The sequence below is a fragment of the Panthera onca genome, chromosome C1 (genome assembly GCF_046562875.1).
Source record: "Panthera onca isolate mPanOnc1 chromosome C1, mPanOnc1 haplotype 2, whole genome shotgun sequence".
Lineage (NCBI taxonomy): Eukaryota > Metazoa > Chordata > Mammalia > Carnivora > Felidae > Panthera > Panthera onca.
The window spans coordinates 53,986,419-54,003,118 of NC_138346.1; the positions used below are offsets into that span (position 1 = coordinate 53,986,419).

The window sequence follows — 16,700 nt, forward strand, 5'->3', positions numbered from 1 at the left end:
TGAGAGGTTTGCATGTGGGTGTATGACTTGCTTTGGCCAACAGATCATTAGCACACACAATGCACAGGGACGCTTGAATAGTCTTATGCATTGGGGCTTGTCCTCTCTGATGCTAGAAATCTTTCCTTTACCAAGTGCATGAGCCCATGCTAAGCTTGCTGGATCATGAGTGGCTGTGGCCATGCCATTAGCTGACACCGAGCCAATTGCCACATATAAAAAAAAAAACACCCGCACCCCTCCAGACCAAACTGGTTGCCAAGCACCAAATGGGAGTGGGCCCTGACCTGGCTGGCACAGACCAGGAGGCAACCCTCAGAGCTTTAAGAATTAATAAATGTTTCCTCCTTAAGTCATTGGATTTAGAGTAGTTTGCTACACAACAAAAGCTAACTGATATGCACAGTAATGACCCCTGAACTTTTTGCACAGCAATTAATATAATACCTACCACATAAAACTAATATGCACTTAACAGATGTTCTTAATAATGATGGAGATTTCTTCTCATTCTTCCTTTCCCCCTAAGTAGTTTCACAACATAAACGTAATTATTAAAATATTTTCAATGTTTGTTACATTATTTTTATCACTGTTGAGTTTGGTTTGTTTTGTTTTCCTAAACCGGCTTCTTTGAAATCTTCAGGAATAACCTTCAGATATGTTAGTTACAGCTTTACTCCCACAAACCATGCTGATTAGTTAACTATTTGGAAAACAATAGTCAAAACTGTTCTTCAGCACTTCATGATTTTTTTTTTTTGAAGAAACATATTCCTGTCAGAGAAATTGAACAAGTTTACTGTGGAAGGTTGTGGAATCTACTTTGGAAGAAAGATTTCTCTCCTCTTTGGACACATCTAAAGGTAATATTTTGATCCCTACCGATCCAATGATTTCAGCTTCTGCCTCAAATGCAACATAAATTCGCATTGGCATGCACCTTTGCAATGTAGTAGGGCTGCCAGTAATTTTTATAATGTTCTTAACGCTAAGAGACTTGGGATTGTGAGTTTAGGAGAATACTTTAAGTTTTAGGAGAATGCTATGTAACCAATTCTGTTGGCTGTACCATTATAGGTCATACCCCTATCTCTTGACCTCTGCCCTTCTGAAGTATATTGCCAATCAGAGATGCAGGATGAGGGAGACTCTGGTGAATGATTAACACAACTATGTGGCCACAATAGGAAGTGTTAAAAGAACTCATGGGAAAAAAATGAACAATACATGTGAAAAAATGGGGAATATCAGAAAAAAATGGGGCATATATTATATGCAAACTATAAATAAGAGCCACACGGTAGTTCTAGAAATGAGAATTATGATGACCAAGATGAAAAGTTATTAATGGGCTTATATGCCCAGAGGACATACCATAGGAACAAACTAATGAACTTAAGGGTAAGTCAATAGAAATTATCTAAACTTAAACACAAAGAGAAAACTGAGAAAGAAAAAAGTAAAGTGGAACACATATCTGAGATAAGTGGGACAGTATAAAATGGTCAATAATACATGTAATTGCAGTTGTACAAAAAGGGCAGAGAGAAAACGGGGCCAAAAAATCCTAAACTGATGAAAATCATTAATCCGCATACTGAGAAATTCAGCAAACCCTAAGGAGGATAAATGCAAAGTAAACTACAGGAAGGCACATCATAAGCAAACTGCTAAAAGACTTGAAAGCATCTAGAGAATAAAAAACATGGCATACAGGTGAGCAGCAATAAGAAAGTCGACTAACTCCTCATTAAAGAAAAATGGAGGCTGGAAGAGTATAGAACAATTTCAGGGGCTGAAAGAAAAAACTGCCATCTAATATGCTATATCTAGCAAAAACTGTCTTCAAAATGAAGGTGTAGTGAAGACATCATACATGAAGAAAAGTGAGGAAAAGATTCTTCTTCATCAGATCTGCAATAAAAGGCATGCTAAGACAATTTCTTAAGACTGAAGGAAAAATATGCCAGATAGAAAAGTTACCAGATATAAAATTATATATTCGAATATATATATTCAAATTTTATTTTAGAAACTACTGATTCCTTAAATTAAAAAAACAATATATTGTGTGATTTACAGCATGTGTAAAGTTAGGCATATAAGAATAGCACAATGGGAGGGAAGAGAAGCAAGTCCACTGTTGTAAAGTGCTTACATTATTGATGAAATAATAGATATTTGGGGGATACATACTATGAAAGTTAATGATGCATATTGTAACCCCCAGAGCAACCACTAAGAAACCACAAAGACTCAGCTAAAAAGTCAACAGAGAAGCTAAAATATAATATTAAAAAAGAAATATTTGATTCACCCAAAAGGTGATAAGGGAGAAACAGATAAAAAGAACAAACAGGACAAATAGAAAAAAGAATAAAAAAAACCACAAACATGATAGAATTAAACACAGATATATCAAACGCTTCAAAGAGTATTCCTAGATAAGAGAGAGACATCTCATAATAATACAACAGAAGACAATATGTATACACCTAATAACAAAGCTCCTAAATGCTTGAAGTAATTAGTATGAAATAGACAAAGCTAGTGAGACAAAGCTAGTGAGACAAAGCTAGTGAGAGATTTTAGCACCTCAGTAAGTGATAGAGCGAGCAGACAAAAAAACCTAGTAAAGATATAGAAGACTGGAGAAATTCTATCAACTAACTTGATCTAATTGTCATTTGTAGAACACTATAGCCCAAAATAAGAATATACAAGTTCTTCTCAATTGCACACAGAAAATTTATCAAGATAGTCCTTGCATTGGACCATAAAACAAGTCTCAATAAGGTTGGAATCTTTGGAATATGTTTTCTGACCACAACAGTACTAAGTTAGAAATGAATAACATGAAGATAGCTTTAAAAATCTCCAAATATTTGGAAAATAAACAACATATGTCTTTATTTTATTTTTTTTTAAGTTTGTTTATTTTTGAGAGGGAGAGAGAGACAGAGCATGGGGGTGGGGGGCGGGGGGAGGTGTGGCATAGAGAGAAGGAGGCACAGAATTTGAAGCAGGCTCCAGGCTATGAGCTGTCAGCATAGAGTTCAATGCAGGGCTCTAACCCACAAGCCGTGAGATCATGACCTGAGCAGAAGTTGGACGCTTAACTGACTAAGCCACCCAGGTGCCCCTAAACACATAGTTATAAGTAACTCATGGACCAAAGAAGAAATCACAAGAGAAATTAAAAATATTTAGAATGGAATAACAATTGAAAAACAACATTTCAAAATTTTTGGCATGCAGTTAAAAGCTGTGCTTAGAAGTAGGCTTATACTTCAAATATAAATTTCTATATTAGGATGTATATACTCATTATTGTTGAAGGTTATATTATGAGCTTTTATTATTTATTTGCTATCTATATTTTTGTTTTTATTTTTATAAGCTTCAATATATTAGAAAGATGCAGATGAAATGACCCTATGCTTCCAATTTAAGATGCTGGAAAAATTAGAGTAAGTTAAACTCAACATAAGTAAAAGAAACGATCTAATAAGATAGGAGTTGAAATCAGTGAAATAGAATATTGACAAAAACAGAAAAATGAACAATATAACAAAAATTGGTTTTTAAAAAAGATTAATAAAATTGATAAGTATAAAACAGGACTGATCAATAAAAGAGATAAAGGGAGCCTGGGTGGCTCAGTGGCTTAAGCCTCCGACCCTTGATTTTGGCTTAGGTCATGATCTCACTGCCAGGCTCCTCATTGCTGGGCGTGGAGCCTGCTTAAGATTCTCTCTCCCTCTACCCCTCCCTGCTCGTGCTCTTGTATGTACGTTCTCTCTCTCTCTCTCTCTCTCTCTCTCTCTCTCAAAAAAAAATAAATAAATAAAAGATAAAACACAAATAGCCAATATTAGGAATTTTAGAAGGCAGGGGACATCATTATAAATTCTGCAGATGTTATAGGGCAAAAAGGGATATTATGAACAATTTTATGCCAGTAAGTTAAACAATATGGATGAAACAGAACAAATTCAAGGTAGACAACAATTAGAAATTACAAAAACTAACAGGAGGATATACAGACAGCTTTGATAGGTTTATATCTGTCAAAGATCTAAAACCCTTCATGTGAAACACGAATATAAAACTTCCCACAGTTTCAGAAAATACACGAAGAGGAAATAGTGCCCAGTCTGTTTTATGAGGCCAGATTTCCCTGATATCAAGACCAGACAAGAATATTCAAGAAGAGATAATTACACCACACTATACACCCACTAAAATGACTAAAATGAAAACAACTAGCAATAACAATGTTGTCACGGAGTGAATCAATCAAACCTCTCATACGTTCACGGTGGGAGTGTAAAATGGTACAACCACTTTGGAGAACACTTTGGCAGTTTGTTTTAAAAAACATATTTATTTACTCTATAATTCAGCAATTCCACACCTAAGTATTTAAAAAAAATTAAAACATAGTGTTCACTAATGCCTTGTACAAAAACATTCATAGCAGTTTTATTTGTAATTGCTCAAGATTGGAATCAGCCCAGGTGGCCATCAACAGGAAAATGAATAAACAAATCAGGGGATACAGTAGGAAAAAAAGCATGAAACAATTTCTAAAACATGCTGCAGGAAAGAAGCCAGACACAGAAGAGTGAATTACTCCATGGTTCTTGAAAACTCAAATGCAATCACTGATAATAAAAATCAGGACACTGGTTGCATGGGATTATGAGTTGACAGGGTACCAGGGCAAGTTCTGAGGTGATGGCAGTGGTCTTTATAGGTGCTGGGGTTACACACAGGTATATGTACTTGTTAAATTCGATTGAACTCTGTGTATACTATATGTACATTTCACTGTCTATGATTATACCTCAATAAATGTGGCTGGAAACCAAAAGAATATTTAAGACAACTTAATTTAGGTCACTTAAAATAAAAATTGCAAGCTAAGCTATACTTTTCTAACGGGGAACAGTATTCACCCTTGAGCATATAACAATATAGCTTATTTTTTTTTACGTTAGAAAAACTGAAGCAACTTCCAATGACATTTTAAGAAATGTTTTATCTCATTATTTCCCTTATATGATTTTCCAAACTGTAATTTTATAGTAAGTTGAATTCAGCGCTTCAAAACAGTCTTTTTTTTTCTTTTCTCTTTAGGATTTGATTATTCGGCTAGTTATTAAAAATGCTTTGAAGCTTAAGCAAATTCTTTGTCTAAAAACCTACCAGAGTCAGTGTGTCTCTTACTAATGCACCTCATTCTAACTCTTTCTTTCTGTAAACACATTATGTCAAAAATTAAATCAATGTTATCTTTGCCATCGACTCTGTTTGAAACAAGTTTAAATCTCAGTAGTCTTATTATAATTTTACCGATCTCAGATCTCTAATTAATTTGTCACTAAATATAATTAAGAAACTGAAGTAATTCAGTTTAAGGATCTGCATAAGTTCCAAAGAGAAATTTACTCCAAAGAGTTCCTAATTCACTGGAAAACTTGATATTATGTTTTTACTCACCAGAGAAAAAACAGCCCAAAGGAGCTTTCCCTCTTCTGTATGCAGCATTTAAAATTTTATTTATCTGTAAATAAAAGACAAAGTCCTAGGTAATTGGATCACCTGAGTTTGCTATTTTATGCAAAGACATTTATCATGTTGGGAAACCACATGTTTCTTTTTTAAAAAGTGTGTTTATCATTATATCTTTATTGTAAATTTAATACAGTTTCATAGAAAAATTTGCAAGTCCCAGAAAATATGGAAAAATAAAAATACCCATAGTCTCATGACTCAAATGCAGATACAATTAACACTATGGAGTATTTCCTCTCAGGCTACTTTGTAAATGTTAAATACTGACAACATAAAAAAGTATTTATTATACATTTTAATAATAAAAATAAAGAAGAACACCTATATACCCACTGCCCATCTTTTTTGTTGTTTGGGGGTTTTTTTGTTTGTTTATTTGATTGTTGTTTGCCTCTGCTACTGCTGCCCACACACTGGCAGGCCAGGCCACTGCCTCCCCAGTACCCACACCACTGTCCCCATGGCCAATCTTACAACATAGAATATATTACCAGTGTTTAAAGCCCTATATGCAAACGATCCAATGCTTCACTTGATCCCACAGGTAACTATTGTCCTAAGTGTAATACTAATCACCCCCCCATGCTTTTGTTTATGGATTTACCCCACAGGTGTCCCCCTAATCATTCTGTCACATCTCCTAACCCCTTCTACATATTTGCCGCTTCTTTGACACTTTTTGCTGCATCCTGGATACTTTCTTTAGATCTGCCTTCTGATTCTCCTAATGAATGATGCCTTCGGCTGTGTCTAACATTCTGTTTAAATTGTCCACTGTTTTTAATTTTCATTACTTGATTTTTTTTTATTTCTGGAAGTGTTATTTGTTTCCTTAGAGTCTATTTTTTTTTCTATTTTAATAACTCTCTGGTCTCATATTTGTAGTTCTCTCTTTCATTTGTTTATATTAAACTTGTTTCTAATTTGTGTGCAGCTTAAATGTATTAAACTTTTGGAGGTCTGATTTTACTGTCTTGTTTCTTACCATCTTATTTTCTTGGGTGTTATTTTCATTTTTTAATGTGAGCTAATATTTTTCACTTGTGCTAATTTTTGAGGCTGAGTTATGAGCATGTTTCCACAGAAAGGATTTGCATTTGAATCAGCTACAAGCCTGGGGATTCTACCAACTGGGACCATGTTTGAATTTTGGCTTAAAATATTGTGGGCCACATAAGTAGTGTGAGTTTCAGGTCCTAAAACTTTCACGACATTGAAATTTTCAGGAAAGATATTTTGCCCCCCCTCCCCAGCTAACATCAAGTTTGTTTCTTTGATGATTCCTTCTATGGAATAGGCTTATTTTTACTTCTCTCTTCTACTAACTATGGAGCTCTTTAGGGTCTCAGTTTCCTATGGTCTACAATTAGACCCTCTATCTTTCATAGATGCTAGGGTTTGCTTCCTAAACTTTGTGTTCAGAAGTGTGTTGGTAAATGCTTAAAGACTGGCTCTCTTGGGGAAAAAAATGTCCTGATCTGTACCACTTGCCAGTTTCTGTGTTGTGAATACTCACGTGGCCAATTTCAAACTATTGGTTTGAGACATTGAACACGAAGTTGGGATGAAATATGCAAGGTCAGTGCTCCAGACCGGTGGAAGGCAACTCCACACTCCTCTGCTCACACTCCACATGGCTCAGAAAATGAAAGCTTGATTCACGAGTTTGCCATCTCCCTCCGAGTGAAAGACAGTTGAGTTATTCCTTATCTCCTTGGATTTCCTCTTTGATTTTGTTCAAGGCTCTACCTCTACCAGCTTGGCAATATTTTTTAAAAGAGAGAGTTTTATATGTTTGTTTTATTTATATTTTAGCCCAGAATTTCTTTTTAGTGAAAGGGCTCTTGAGGTTCCCTAGTCAGCCTTTTGGTCAAAAATAGAAGCTCTCTTTGTTTTCTTCGTCCTTTTTAAAAATGCAGCAGATTGTTTTTATTTTGTAATTATAAAGATATTACATGCTGATTATAGAAAATTTGAGAAATATTCAAACATATAGAGAGGAATCTTAAAGGTCATCCATAAGCTCATAACCCGAAGCTAATTACCAATAACATTTTGGTGGGTTTTTCTCCCATCTTTATATTAGGTATGTGCATGTGAGTATCTCTGTGTTTTACCTGATTTTCATCATGTTGCATCTACCATTTTGTAATCTGCTTTTTAATTTATTTATAATATTGAATGAATTTTTCTCATGTCATCAAATATTCCTCTACAGACTATTTTTATGTCTGCATGATGTTATCTCACATGAGTGAACCATAATGACTGATTGTTTATATTGTTTTTAAGTCATAACCATTACAAATACTGCTGAAAGGAACATAAAAGATGTGTTTCTGGTCAGTTCCCTGGGGCAATGAATTTTTTTCTTTCAGTTTGGAATTGAAACAATCTTCCTCCATGGTGTTAGACCATTTTTCTCTTGTTTCTGCCTTGCTCAGCTGTATCTCATTCTGCAGCAACTCACTTTTTCCTACTGTTTCTTAAATTCCTCATCATTAATAATCCTTTATAGATCTCTATTTTTCCTTTGTCAGCCAAACATATTAACCATTTAAAAAATGGTACCATGAAGGGATATATAGTTAAATGCAGTTTTTTAAAAGGCCAAAGGAAAATCTGCTAAGTCCTTTCTCCAGTTCTGTATTCACTGAAATCAATTTTGCTCCTAGATATCGATGACTCTATTAACTATTGATATGACCAATTTGTAAACAATCAAAAGTATTGCTTCCTAGCAAATAAAGATATTGCCAGTCCATTGTGGCCATCTTTGGCAAAGCTATAGAGACAGCAGAGCAGAAACACTCAGTAAAGCCAGTATTTGCAACAGAAGTGAGTCATCAGTTTATGAGAAATTACAATGGAGGTCAGTCCCTGCTCAGTGAACACTTCTCATCTGTCCTGCTGCCCTGTGACTTGTTTTGATTGAATCTCTTTTGGGGTGAATCATCTATCAAGAAAGGACAAAGCAAGAGAAGGTGACGGAATGATTCCAGGTTGACCCCGGGGAAAGAATAAAATCTTTAATATAATACAAGCTTGAGGTAGGAAGAATAGGTGATGTTTCCCTAGAGATTTGTGATCAAAAACAGAACATTTGAGATTGTTATTTTTAATAATGCAATAACAATGGACTATGGAATATCTCTGATGTTAAAGCTAATTCAAATCAAAAAGTCCAGTTGCAGAAATAAAATGAAAGTAACTTCACTTCTCTAAAAGAAATGATTGGCAATTTCCAATGAAATCAGAGGCTTTTTAAATATGAGGCTTTTTCTAAAAGGATTATAGATAATATTTTTGACTGAATTCAATTTTCTCTTCTTCGGGTGAGTATCTAGAAGACTCTCTTCTACTCTCCTCCTTCTCCCCTACCCCAAAATATTAAATTACTAGTCAGTCATATCCTTGATAGTCAGTTCCAGGTACTCAGATATATAGTATGTAACTGTGATACATATTTTCTATTTGATGAATTCTTATTCACCCTTTACCCAGAAGCAAAAACAATTTTGTTACTATCACTTGCTCTAGCCAAGTCGTAATATAACAGTGTAGTAGATGATAAGAATATAGATTTTTTTAGATGATTTAAATTTGAATCCCAGACTGCCACTAGTTATCCTTGTGACCTTGGCCAAATTATTTGATATTTCTTCCATTTCTTCATTGTAAAATGGGCATGATGAAGCCTACTTCACAAGAAATAAATGAGGATTAAATAAGGATAATACATGTGAATTACTTAGTACACTATTAGGATTATACTAAATGAGCTACATATCTTTTTTTTTTTTTTAATGTTTACTATTTTAAGAGAGAGAGAGAGAGACAGAGCACGAGTCGGGTAGGGGCAGAGAGAGAAGGAGACACAGAATCCGAAGCAGGCTCCAGGCTCTGAGCTGTCAGCCCAGAGCCTGATGTAAGGATCAAACTCAATAACAGTGAGATCGTGACCTGAGCTGAAGTCGGATGCTTAACCAACTGAGCCACCCAGGTGCCCCAAATGTGACACATATCTGATTAACCATCAACATCTATTTTACATGGTCACACTCAATTCATCTAGTATTTATTGAGTACTTATATGTGAGAAAGTTGGAAGATTACATGGCACATATTTTTGTATGTATTTATTTTTAATAAAAATATATATTTAAGGTATACAACATGAGGATTTAATGTATATAACATAGTGAAATGATTACTACAATTAAGCTAATTAACATATCTCCTCATATAACTACCTTTTGTGTGTGTGTGAGATGAGAGCACCTGAAATCTACTTAGAAAATTTCCATTATTTAATACAATATTTTTAATTATAGTCATCATGCTGTACATTAGATCTCTAGATTTACTTATCCTATGTAACTGCAACTTTATACCCTTGGACAAGCATTTCCCCATTTCCCCCACCTCCCTGCCCCTGGTAACTATTATCTTACTCTCTGCTTCTAAGTATTCAACGTTTTTAGATTCTAAATTTTTTAAAATATTTTTTTCAGGTGGGGAAGGGGCAGAAGGAGAGCATGAGCAGGAATCTCAAGCAGGATCCATCCAGCACAGACCAACAGGGCGTTCAGTCTAACCATGAGATCATGACCTGAATGGAAATCAAGAGTCAGAGGCTTAACCAACTGAGTCACACAGGCACCCTGTAGATTCTACATATTAGTGAGTGTCTGGCTTATTTCAATTAGTATGATGTCTTCCAGTTCACTTCAAATGGCAAGATCTCTTCCTTTTTTTAAGGCTGAATGATATTCCATCATATAGATATGAAATGAGTCATACCTATATATGAAATATATGACATGTCATGTATATATGGGTATGTGTGTACGTATATGTGAAGTGTGTATGTATATATATCATAGTTTCTTTATCCATTCATCCATCAATGGACGCTTAATGTTTCCATATCTTGACTATGCTGCAATGAACATGGGAGTGCAGATATCACTTTAAGGCATTCATTTCAGTTCTTTGGGTATATACTCAGAGGGATCGTTGGATCATATGGCAGTTCTATTTTTAGCTTTTTGAGGAATCATCATACTGTTTTCCTTAATAGCTGTCCCCATTTACATTCCCACCAACAGTGAACAAAACTCTCTTTTCTCCCCATCCTTACCCATACTTGCTATCTTTTATTTTTTTGATGGTAGTATGACACATATTAGACATAAACCTACTGGCTTAATACCACTTGAAGGTTGTGATTATCAGGGTTTATTTGCTATTCCTTATTGAACTTTTTAATAAAATACCAAGGATTTTTCAGGCTAAATTATTAAATTTAAGTAAGTTTCAGAGTCAAAACACATCCATGAATCATTTTAATTCTTTGTAGGGTATACAAATTTTTTAAAACCTTCCATACCATAGTGTTAATTTTAAAATCAATTTATTTCCTAAAGCTCTGTTTCTATTAATAATTTTTACTTTATTCCATTCCCTTTAGATATAATTTCACTTTATATAATTTTGTCTCTTTCTTTCATAAAGTTATATTTATTGCTCTCATAATAACAAACATACAGCTGAAAACAAAACACAAAAGCAATCAACAGTGAAGTTATTAATATACCTTCAAGATAAACATGATTGAATTAGAAGCATTTATATCTGTGATGGATAATCCAGAGGCAAATATGTTGAATAATAAAACTTGCTTTGGTACTCTATTAAATTATTGAAAATCTGAATGGTAAATGTTAATATATTATAAAGCTTCATGTTCATTCTATTCCTTCCACTTTTGTGTATTTCTGTCCTTTGACAAAGTATTATCATCATTTCCATAACACTAAGTATACCAAATATCATAAAGAAGTATTTTTAAGAGTAATTTCATCATCAGAACCCGGGCTGCTTTCTTTTAAAAAAATCAGTTAATTCCTGTTTTAAAAGTTTGGGTAATGTCAGCAATTACTCCCCAAATTAATCTCGTAGTTTGAAAACTGAGAAGGAATTAATTAATCACAAGTTCCTAAGTGGTAGTTGAGTAGATGAAAGGAAATTCACCCAAGAGACATAAACCAAGGGGTTGAGATTGAGACCCAGCATGGATAAAGGAAAATGAAGAGAAGCCAGTCACGCACAGGACTGGAGCTAAGAGCTTTGTATCCTTGAGGGTACAGGTGACTCTTCAGGACCGTGTGCAGAGGCCAGCATCACAAGCAGGATGCACGACTTTCTACGCAGGCAGAGTCCACACTGGCTACTGAGCAGAAAGCAGCCGGACATTGTAGGTAGTGCTCTGACAGGAATTAGCAGCGGAATGTACCGTTCACTGTGGCAGTTTTTCCTCAGGTAGCCTCGTCACTAATATTGACTTTTAGGCTCTGACTGTTCTCTGACTTAAGATGGGATAGTCACTCCCCTAAAAGGAAATCTTCGATTTTGGGGTAGGTGGAGGGGTCAGAGGGAGTCCTTTTCATCTAAGGAGCCTAGATTCCTATGGACTAGGTACAAATGAATTTCTTCAGCTCATTATCATCCTTCAGGAATTCTCTTTCTCTGAGGCAGGCCCTATCCAGTGAAGCTGTGTCCTTGAGTTTGGCATTGACAATTTTTTCTAAAATCCTGGCTCTAAGACACTCTTTGGTAATCCATTAGACACACAAGGAGAAACATTACTCTTTCAGGTCACTGGGACTACATTTATTGAATTTCTGTTTTAAGGTATTAAATGCTTAGTCAGTCAACCTTTATTGAGCACACATTGAGTATCCAGCACTATATTAGATGCTGTAGGCAGGCATAAAAGATATAATAGATGAGGTTCATGCCCCATTCTAATTTTGACATGGGAAAAATAAAGACAGAAGAGCCCTTGAAATAACAGATAAACATGTAAAAGCTAACATAGCACATTTTGTGTATGTACTAATCTATAACTGATAATGCACAGCATTCATTTAGCAAATATTTGTTGTATACATATGATGTGTAATACCTTAGGTTAGTGCTATGATGTTATAAACTGCCCTTAAATTACTCATGATCTAGAAATAGGTGTGACAAATAGACAAGTAATTATAATATGTGCAATGTGCCAAGTTAACTGGTACAAATATGGGATTGTTATAACAAAGAAAAGCATTGTTAGAATAGGTGGTATTTATGTTGTGCCTTAAAATATGAGGAAGCTGTAATGGGAGAACATATACAGAAAGATTCCACACAGGAAATGCAGAAGACAAAGCATAGCCTATCTGTATTAGTCATCTAATGCTGTGTAACAAATTGTCCCTAAACTTACTTACTTAAAATTACAATAATAATTTGTTCTCTCTCATGGTGTCTGTGGGTGAGAATTTGGGATTGGCTTGGCTGGCTGGTTCTGGCTTGAGATCTATTAGGAGGTCATAGTCACATGCTGGCCAGGACTGCACTCATCTAAAGATCTGACTAGGGCTAGAGCATTGGTTTCCAAAGTGGCCATCTAATACGAGTGATAAGTTGATGCTAGCTATGGCCAGAGATCTCAATTCCTCTTCAAGGAAGCTCTTCATGGGCCGTGTTAGTGTCCTCACAGTGTGTGGCTGGCTGATGAGCAATCCAAGAGACTGAGGTAGAAGCTATGACACCTTTTAAGTCTCCTCAGAAGCCATTTCTGCTATATTCTGGTCACACAAGCCTGCACTGATTTAATATGGGAAGGGGCTTTATAAGAGGATAAAGATCAGGAGGTGAGGACATTGGAGGTCATCTCAGAGCTTGGATACAACATCATTCAAAGTGAAGGTGATTTAAAAATGATATATGACATAATTGGTTTTGAAAATATCTGGAGACCTCTGTCAGAGGTTTCTCTGTCTACTCTCCCAACCAGAATGTGAACACCTTGAAGTAAAAATGGTGTCGTTTATCTCTGTTGTTTTCTCAGTGCCCAGAACATTCCTTGATAAATAATAGATACTTTATACATGTTTCTTGAAGAAGTGAATTAATAAATATATGAATGAGTATGACCCAAGAGGTAAAAAATATCAAAACCACAGGGTGAAGTCTTGATTCAGGAGAATGTGAGAAGCTACATAAATGGGCCAAGGTCTGCATGGAATCTAGAAAAGAAGACAAAGTGGATAGAAAGAATTGTAGGTGTTGTCTAGCATAAGCCAAGGCTTCATCTGGCAGACATGATTATTTCAGTCACTCAAAAAGTCTGTGTTATGGGGTATAGGCAGACTTGCTGGGTGAAATAGTCCTCATAAGAAGCAAGGGTTTATCAAGACAGATCTCTGAATCACATGTGAATCACTCTGAATTAACCATCAAACAAGCCTTGCCTCTAAATGTTGTCACAGGGGTCATTGCACAGAGATGTTTACTGTAACAGATTGCTACTCTTCACCTAAAAATTCCTTTGGTGGAAATGGCAAAGAATTTGGAGTCAGTTATTTGTTGAATTATTTGTTCTTTGCAACCACAATAGACAATGGCCAAGCCAGTAGTACTGAAGTCCTAAGGAAACCCTGTGGCTCAACAAGAAGCAAAGGGGAGCACAGGCCTTAATATAGCTGCAGTGCATCAAGAAATCCTAAATCTAGAACCTGGACATTAGGCCCGAGTGATGTAGGCTGCTAGACCCCAGCAGCCCACACCCAACCCATCCCCTTTTATAAGTATAAGTATAAGGCTGTGAGCATACATATGGGATCTTCTGACCTGGTGGATTCCTCTCTCTGCATGGCCGCAAGACTCTAAATTGTCTTTCATTGCTAACAAAATTGATGAAATCTTTTCATACCAAAGGCTGACATTTGCTTTTGGCAGTATTGTTATCACTTTTTAAAAGAAGAAAGTCCAAACACAATGCTGGGAGTGCACATATTGCAAGGAGAGTGCATGCCCAAACCTGGGGACAGATTCCCCAAATTTGGGGAATGCTTCCTGAAGAACAAAGGGGCCTGGGAGCCAAATCTACTTATACCATTGTGTTCCCTTCATCTGGCACATCCTGGTGTCTGGTTCCACACTGAAACAAGGAGAAGGTAGCCCTCACAGGACCTGGGTCAGCACTTGCCCAGCCCTCAAACCTGGACCAGCCTTGGTCTGTTCTTGTTCTACCCCTGAGGACAGAACTAACTAAATTAAACCCCATCTATGTACAAACGGAACTGTAAAGTTCCCAGAAACAAAGAAGGCTATGTATCATCCTTCCCCCTGCCCCACCTCCATTTTCATTTATTTGAAGAAAGTGGTAAGAGTTGTTCTTGATAACTGCATTAAAACAGGGGAGGTGAAATACTTTCCTTCTATGCATGAAATGCTATTGGGAAGGTGACAGGGATGGCATGTGACAGGTGACACCCTGCTTCCCACTCATGTTTCCCTCATGAGGTGTGCTAAGGAGCTATATCCTCTCTCAGATACAGCATAACTGAGCAGAGGCAAGGCCAGAGCGAACATGACTGCAGCTGTTATGCTGGGAAGAAATGGGTCCAGGTTAGAGTAAATATGCACAATAGCTAAAATGAAGATTCTAAATTTTCTTTCATTGTTAACAAAATTGATGAAATCTTTTCACACAAAAGGGCTGACATTTGCTTTTGGCAGTATTGTTATCACTTTTTAAAAGAAGAAAGTCCAAACACAGTGCCGGGAGTACACATATTGCAAGGAGAGTGCATGCCCAAACCCGGGGACAAGGTCAGAACCAGCTTCCTCTGAAACTGAAGTGAACAGAATCAGCATCTATTCATGTACGCCCCCACCCGGCACCCACGCACCCTTGCTCAACTCTTCCCTGCAACCCACTCTGTGCTGGAAATAGATCGATAGACTGAGCTGTCAGACTTATGCAAGGCTTACAGGCTCCCAGACCTCTCTCAGCCTGATGTTCAGAGTGAGAGTCTACCCACGAGGTTAAGAGTTGAGATGTCACAGGGTTTCTCTGTATGCGAAGAACATCTATGGAGTTGAGATGGTAACAAAACAAAGCAGACTTGAGACTGTGACAGGTTTTGGGCTCTCCATTTCCTGAGTCACCTGTCTGGTGCCTTCCCCTTCACCCTCCTGCAAGCTCAGTTTTGCCCCCTGGTTGGGACCAGTTTTACCCTATACAGAGTGCTGAGAAGGAACTCTGATTTAGCACGACGTCCTTCTTTGACTTTGGTGACCCACCCTTGCAGTGACTATGTTCCTGCCACTGACTCTGAGCATCCCAGCCCCAGGCACGAGTCCCTGTCCTGGGTCTCCCAGAGTATCCTCTCTGATCATTGCCAAGGTGGTCTCTTCCATAATTTGCCTGACCTGCCTTTGCTTCAGACCTTGGGCACTGTTTAATCCCTATTTCTCAATTATGTTGCCTATCAGCATTGCCCAAAAAGGGTTTGTGCGTGTGTGTGCATGTGTGTGTGTGTGCGTGTGTGTGTGTTTCTCCTAGTTTTATTAAGAAATTATTGATATACATCACTGTGTAAGTTTAAGGTATACAGCATGATGGGTTGATTTATATATGTTGTGAAATAATTACCACAACAGGTGTTAACATCCATTTTTTGTTTTTTTATTTGTGTCAAAATATACATAACAAAAAATTTAACATTTAACCACTTCCAAGTGTACAATTCAATGGCATTAAATACATGGTTGTATTTAACCATCACCACTACCTATCTCCAGAACTTTTTCATGTTCTAAAACTAAAATTTTATACCCATTAGAAGCTAACCCTTTTTTCCTTCCCTCTCTTCCTTAGTCCTTGGAAACCACCACTGTTTCTACAAATTTGATTATTGCAGGTGCCTCACGTAAGTAGAATCATACAATATTTGTCCTTTTATGTCTGGTATTATTTTACTTAGCATTGTGTCTTCAAGGTTCATCCATGCTGTGGCATGTGTCACAATGTCCTTCCTCTTTGAAGCTGAATAATATTTTATTCTGTGTATATACCATATTTTGTTTATCCACTCATCCAACGATGGACATTAAGGTTGTTTCCACTTTTCGGCTATTGTGAATAATGATTCTATGAGCATGAGTACAGATACCTGTTTGAGTTCTTGCTTTCAGTTCTTTTGGGTATATACTTAGAAGTGGGATCACTGGATCATATGGTAATTCTATGTTGTTTTGTTGCTTTAAGAAGTGGC

The 16,700-nt window shown here is 36.5% G+C and overlaps 1 long non-coding RNA gene across 1 annotated transcript; it reads left to right on the forward strand.

Moving 5' to 3' along the window:
* Nucleotides 1-718: 718 nt before the first annotated feature.
* Nucleotides 719-16,362, forward strand: LOC132673186 (uncharacterized). Its single transcript, XR_009607906.3, has 3 exons — nt 719-866; nt 10,098-10,266; nt 16,304-16,362. It is a non-coding gene; the product is annotated as an uncharacterized LOC132673186 (long non-coding RNA).
* The last annotated feature ends 338 nt before the right edge of the window (nt 16,363-16,700 follow it).